Source organism: Triticum aestivum, chromosome 7D (assembly GCF_018294505.1).
Source record: "Triticum aestivum cultivar Chinese Spring chromosome 7D, IWGSC CS RefSeq v2.1, whole genome shotgun sequence".
Lineage (NCBI taxonomy): Eukaryota > Viridiplantae > Streptophyta > Magnoliopsida > Poales > Poaceae > Triticum > Triticum aestivum.
The window spans coordinates 40,947,239-40,954,574 of NC_057814.1; the positions used below are offsets into that span (position 1 = coordinate 40,947,239).

General features: G+C 43.2%; 1 long non-coding RNA gene across 1 annotated transcript; it reads left to right on the forward strand.

Moving 5' to 3' along the window:
* The first annotated feature begins 1,445 nt into the window (after positions 1–1,445).
* LOC123166611 (uncharacterized) lies at positions 1,446–3,096 on the forward strand. The gene is made up of 2 exons (XR_006483629.1): positions 1,446–2,193; positions 2,778–3,096. It is a non-coding gene; the product is annotated as an uncharacterized lncRNA (long non-coding RNA).
* Positions 3,097–7,336: the final 4,240 nt, after the last annotated feature.

A 7,336-nucleotide genomic window follows, 5' to 3' on the forward strand; every position in this document is an offset into this window, starting at 1 on the left:
GTTCATTGCTATGAGAACAGAAGACATCGTTATGAACATCACAGCAAAACATCAAGCATGAATTAACCATGCAATGAGATGAATGAAAACATGATTAATTTATTCTAATCTGTATTATCATTGGGCAGATAATGGGGAAAAAATCTTATTCATTCAATAATGACACATGAAAGTAATCAACATTGGTCAGAATATCATCAATCGCCATTATGAATTTGGCTCACTAAATCTCTAATAAAAACTTCTCGTTGGTTCCATTTTGATTAGAGAAACATAAAATCACATAAAGACCAACAAGAATATTAACTAAATTAATAACCATCATTAACATAAAGCAACATTAAAGTGTAATCCATTGTGTCATAGGACACAAGGATTCATAACGTGTTGTAGTCATCTTGAAGTTAAATTTTGACACTTAATGAACATTGAAAATAACATTAAACATAAGTGTCAAAATTATCATTAAAATTCTGAACGACATACAATGAATGTGACATTAGAATTAACATATAAATATAAATGTCATTGCGAGAGAGTAGACTTCAAAGTTACAGTCAGTCCAAAAAAAAGACATTAATATTATCGTCAGGATATCATAACATTTTCTAGGTAATAAATTTGGACACAAATTTTCATAAGGATTCACAAAATAACAATATTTGGTAGCAACATGTACTTTGCAAAACAAAAACCCCTAAACAAAATCCCTTTCTTTAGGGGATTGATCATAACCCCATGAACATTATTTTTGAGTCTTTATGCATATTCCAATAATGCATATCATAATAAAATGACATGAAATGCACCAAATAAAAATTTCAGTTTTGCCCAATAGGTGTATCGCCGCAATATTATTATGATGCGGAAAATTGAACCATGTGACCATCACATTCTCCTTGAGGTGGCCTCAACCCATTCGAAATGATCACATCATTAAGAAATGACATTAGGATGGCATCACCACAAACTTCACACTCAAATAAAGTTTCCAAATAAAATATTAATGTTTAGAAACTTAAATGAGTGACTGAAAAAAATGCTCAATATTTTAACATTAAGATTTCATCATTGAAATAATACTTGAAGAGTGATGACCATAAAATGTGCCTTTAAATGACATCAACATTCACGCTATATTAAATTTTCTAGAATAAAATTTCCCGTTGGTTCCATTTTATTTAGAAGATTTAAACATAATTATAGGCACTTTAAAACTCATCAGTGCAAAAACGTTATTTGAAACTTAATGAATGCACTAAAACTGCACAAAATGCCTAAAGAACATAATTTGACCTATAACCATCCATGGACTTTTATTAATAAATCTTAGTCATCATTAAAGGATTGCCATGAAATTACATAAACATTATTTGTGCATTAGTTTTCTAAGCAAAACTTCTCGTTGGTTCCATTGTACTAAGAAAACTAAAACACAATTTAGAACTTAATTTTTCTGGCAATTTTCTATCTATAACAATGCAACAGACTTTCTTAGAATAATCTTAATTACAGAATTGCACTGAATAAAAGAAAATATGCGCAGAACATAAATTTGTTGGCCCAATACAGCCCACGGCTACCCTTAATTCATTCGGCCCAGCTCAAAAGACAATAACATTAGGGGGAAAAACGTTTCCTGCCAGGATAAGACAAGCTGGGCCGCAACCCAGCTGCAGAAGCGGCGTTTTAAGCGCCCGAAGGCCCGTTCGGAGCTGCGCAACGGCCTCAGCCGTTGGATCAAGCCGACGGCCCCGATCCTCCCGGGCCAGAGCAAGAGGTCAAAACCCTAGCGGCATCTCCCCTCATCTCCCCCGATTTTCACGGAGCAGCGACACAGAGGCGACCAAAACTGCGATCCGAGGTACTCCGGCCATGGCGGTGTGGCAGCTCCGTTCGTCGGAGCAGCGTGTCTGGCTCAAGGCTGTGCGCTCCTCCGCCGAACGGCGCCAGCCATGTCGAGCTCATGGCGAGACCCGGAGTCCTTCAGCGCCTGGGATGCGGGAGGCATCTCGTCGGCGGCTGCCAACGCAAGCATTCCGCAGCGACGGTGGCGTCAACGTGCAAGGCACAGAGGCCGGCCGACGCGCGTGTCCATGAGCACAGCAGCTGCGGCCACAATCTTCCCGCGCGTCGTCCCGAGAGACGGCGGCGTCGGGATCCAGAAAAGGATAGCACCGCGTGGCTTCTTAGGTGAGCCCGGATTCTTCTTTTCGCCATTTTCAACATTTGGGCTCCGATTTGGGGAAAATATCACTTATAGGGTTTCAAAATTTCGAAGTTTTCTAGGGTTAGGGATTTTGCCTGAATTTGGGGAAAAAGGGGTTTCTTTAATCATGCAATTCCCCTGCTTATTGCTAAACAAGGGTTAACAGTGGTGGTTACACATCAACATAATGCGGAAGCGTGGTATAATCACTCTTAACAGAGAAGATTAAGCAACATCATTATTCAATCAGCAGTAACCAGCGAATCCAGCCTTAATCAAAAGCAATTAGCCCTAAACACAAATCATTTACTCAACAGAGGGCATTAATCTATAGACAATAACCATTAACCATAACCCGAGATCATTAGGACTTAATTATAATTATCACCTTAAACAGATTCTCATTGAACTTGATTAGGGATCTAATCTAGGCATTAGCTTGCTCATGATACCAATGTTATAAATAATACTTTAAGATTATTGTAATAGGATCATTTGCCTAGCATTAGATCACCCACATATGATTAACAGAGAGGTTCGTGAGATCTTACAGGCTTTCTCGTTGCAGGCACAACATAGCCCATGAACTCCAGTGGCGAGGATGAGCAACAGCAGTGGCACCGCGGTGATGTAGTCGTGGAGAGGCAGCAGCTCATCCAGGAGCTTCGCCGGTGGCAGCAGGAAGCCGCCGGCACAGCCTTGCGGCGGCCAGAGGTGGAAACGGCCTTCTGATCCCCTTAGCTCCCCCTTTTTAGGATCGGTAGTTGAGGTCATGGTAAAACTTATCTGTATGTGATGGATCACCCATACAGGAGAGGAAGTACCTCTCTTTTATACGTGGGGCTAGGGAACAGGGACCGAAACCAATAGGTTGTTTGCACCCCCGATCACAGTGCGTGCGTGAGAGAGGTATGGTGGGCCATACCCCAACTTTTCTCTCGGTTGTTAGCCGAGATCAATTCCAACATTGGGAACTTCTTGGACAACATCCAGACACGCTCACGCTATGAAAATCATGCTATCGGTTTTTCATCAAGCACATCACGACCACTGGTTCGGTTACTCTTTCCACTATGGCACCTCGACTAGCCTCAAGAGTTTTGTTTCCAGCTGAAGGAAGTTGTCACCGGCGATCTACCAAGTTACCACCATGTGCCAGCGGCGGCGTCCAGGGTTCAGGCACAAGCAGTCTGAGTACTTTCCTGCGAAGTGTATATAGGAAAGCTGGCTCCACTCCCCCAAGAATCTAGAATCCAAGTCACTGCAAGCTAGCTGAACCTCCTTCTCTCGCCGGCTTAGTTGCTAGCATGGAGCAAACCAGGTCGATATGGTGGTTTAGCACACACCAGCACGCTGTAACGTACAACAGTACAAGTAGATATGGTTGTTTAACTCTTAACGGGCATTTCCCACAGCCATGCTTCCCACAGGTGCCGAGTTGAATGACACTGGTATTCAAGTGCAATCTGACCTGCAATTGCTAGCACTAGAGGTTTCTTTACATTCAATAGTTCTCTGTCTTTGCATTTCTCAGAATGCATGCCAAAATTTGGCAGACACATTCAAACATTACCTTGTAGAGCATGCAAACCAACATGAACAACATGTCTTCTTTTGATAAAGGATGGATTTTATTAACTCAAAATGAAGCACCAAGTGGGTACAAAATAAAATGAGCACACACCCGGCATCTATTCACATAAAAAAACCCGGCAACTATTCAAATATTACCTTGATACCACAAGGACAACGAGGTTTTTGAATAGCAACGCCTTCCTGAAGGAAATGGCACTCAAGCGCTACCTTCACCGGATCCAACTGCCAGAGGCCAGAATTTAAGATTTCACCCAAAAGAACAAGTTCGAGCATATCCAACCAACGCCTTCAACATAGTAGCAACGCAAAAACGTCATCATTGCCTGACAGTACCAACTTGGCACAAACATAGGATTTTCACCTGGGAGCTTGAGACTCGTTACTCGAGAAGCACCACCAAATCAATGTCATGTTTTGTTACCATCACTTTTCCGCTATCCCAGCAGCTACATACGTCAGACTAGCAATCCCATTACCACCGCTGCGCAACCATACCCTCTGCGTCTCATAGAGATTGCATTTCATCGCCGAAGGCAAACTGGCCAGAGTGAGAGTCGCTGACAACACCCACCGAATAAGGAGAGAGGATACCGCCACGAAGAATCTTTGGTGGGCCTACCTGGCGCACTAAATTTGCCATGCCCTCGATTCGTGAGCTACACCACGCAGCCATGGGGCTGCCGCCATGTAGTGATTTGTCGTGCCCGAAGGCCGCCGTGGAGCAGCGCCGAACAACAACCAACAAATGCCACCGCAAGAAGTAGGTCGCCACACCCTGGATCCAATGCAGACAAGGAGCCGCCGCTTCGGAGGGATCTATGGCTCCCTCCATATTTGAGCTAGCCATGGCAGCAAAACTCGCGAGGAACAAAGAGTCGTGTCACGGACAACCCGCTTGTGACGAGCGCCACTAATATCGCTTGTTGTGGTCAGGACGCACATGAGAACACGCCCCCACGGCCGCGACTTAGATAACAGGCCCCGCCGCCGCCGCACTTGCTGGCGATGGCAGCAGCGAGGAGTGGCGGATGACGTGCGAAAGACCAGCGGCTATGGCTCAGGACCAAGGAAAAAGGAAGCTGAAATGGTGCATGGTAAACCTAAACTTGTGGTTTGAGGACCTGCCTGCAGATGTAAGCATTCAGTGGACCAACGAGTTTGCTCCGCCATTATGATTTATGGAATCATTTGTTCCATCTCTGACATACACACACACAATAATAGTTCTAACAAACAATAATTAATTTGGTATATTCTGCAAATTAATAAAATTTTGGAATGCGAGCATACATCGTTTGAGATAGATTACGCACCCACCTACATTTATTGTTCTACCTCATCATAATGAAAGATGTCTGTATCAATAGTTCTCATATATATCTTCCCCTTCTCACATGCCCCTAACCTAGAATTTCATCTTACCATCCTAACAGAGAATGCCACACACTGTATTTATAAGTATGGGTCTGATAAAAACTACTCATAGAAATGGAAGGCATTGGGAACATCTTGGGCACCATCTACCCAAGCTCACGCTACTAAAATCATAGTCTTGGTTCCATCAAGCACGTCCGGGCACTTGGTTCCCTGAATCCTTCTATAGTAGCACCTCGAATAGCATCAAGATTTCCCTTTCTATCTGAAGCGAGTCCTCACGGGTGAACTGTCATGTTGAGGCCGAGCGCCGGTAGAGGCATACAGGGATCAAGCCCAACCCATTTGAGTACTTTCCCATGAAGTGCATATTGGAAAGCTTGGCGCCACTCCCTTCATTTGCAAAGTCACTGCAAGCTATCTGAACCTGGCCTGATTATCTTTCTCTCGCAGGCTTACTAGCCAGCACGAAGGGAACCTTGTTGATTGGGAGCTAGCACACACCATCACGTTGGAACGTACAAGTACATATAGTGGTTTTATCCTAACAGGAATTTCCGGCAGCCATGCTTCCCGCAGGTGCTGTGTTGAATGCCTGTGGTACTAAAACGCATTAATTTGACCTGTAGCGACAAGCAAAATGGCGGTTAAATAAACTTACAGAGTTGGTACTCTCATCTGCTAGTTCCATATGCTATGCATGTTCCAAAGGCTAAGGGAACATCTCCTATTACTTTCCCAAGTAGAAATTGCCCTAACATGTGGCAATAGTTTTTATAGGAGTTTTGCAAGAATTCAGCTCGAAAGGATATCCTTATTCACATTTTTTTCATATCAACAGGCAGAAAGCTATCCGGCTCCATTACCAAGAAAGAATGTTGATACAGCAGGTCTAGTGTTGTAGTACATGGTTCAAACCAAAACATAACAAACAGGGGGCACCATCGCACACCCAGAATACGACAAAGTGCAGTTTATGTAAACAAAAAAGGCATAGCTTTGGTCTTGTATGACTTTGCTATTTGTCGGCGTGTTTCTGTGTGTGTGTGTTTGTGTTGGATGTATGCATCCTACCTATGCAGAGGCCGGGTGTGTGTTCATTGTGTTTGTATCCACTTGATGCTTCATTTAAGTGAATAAAATCCACCCTTTATTAGATGTAAACAAAAAGGTACACTAGCTCTTAACAGATACAACAAAGATTGAAATGTAAACAAGAACATAGGCGCAACATAATCAGACAAATTGGGATCAAACATCCAGTGGCAGTCCAGTGTGTGGAAGAGGGCTTTGAATGTTCCCGGTGTCATGCTTGATAACATCAAGGGATGGATAAGTCGGCATTGCACAAGAGGGAGTCAGCACCCCACTCGGTTCTTGCTGGCCTCTGCAACAAATATTGCCAATACAGACAAAACAGATCCATCTGCTCCAGCATATGTTCCTTGAGATCTGGCAGCCGTATAGAGATCCCAACACTAATGTCATCTCATGTTTAGTACATTTTTTTATTGTGTCTGCTGTCATTGAGATGAACCATCACATTATCATGTTCGACTTATTGGCAGCAAGGACTAATTAAGAATGGTACAGTTTGGTGGTGGATGTTCACATAGTTGCATGCTCAAGCTATCATTTATTGGAATTTTGTCATCTTCAAGGCAAGTTTATGTTGCTCTGCTGTCATCTTATCGTTTCGTTCATCTATGAATGAGTATATGGGCCTGTCGAAAGTGTCTTAATATCCCAGGCAACTCACACACGAGGATCGGTTTCTTGTATGTGTTAGATGATGTGCATGATCATGTGCATGATGAACTCTCTTCATGCTTTGCTGTTGGCATGCTACCGCCGTGTCTTAGTTGTTAGTGGCAACCTCATCTGCACGAGGGTGTCTTGGTTGGTGCTAGCTGGTCATTGAATTCATCAGCATGTTCCAGGTTGTGGTATCTGGTTCTGCTAACAGCCTTACAAGATCACTTTACACTCTTCACAACATCACTGGCAGGTTTCAGTTGCCTGCTTACAATTAGTCTAGTACTCATTCATAGATGTGCACTTGAAAGTGTCTACTTTCTCGTCCCCCTCCACGAATTTCTCAACAACAAATTATATTGCATGGTTGCCGTCAAACACAACAGACAGAATTGCAATCAT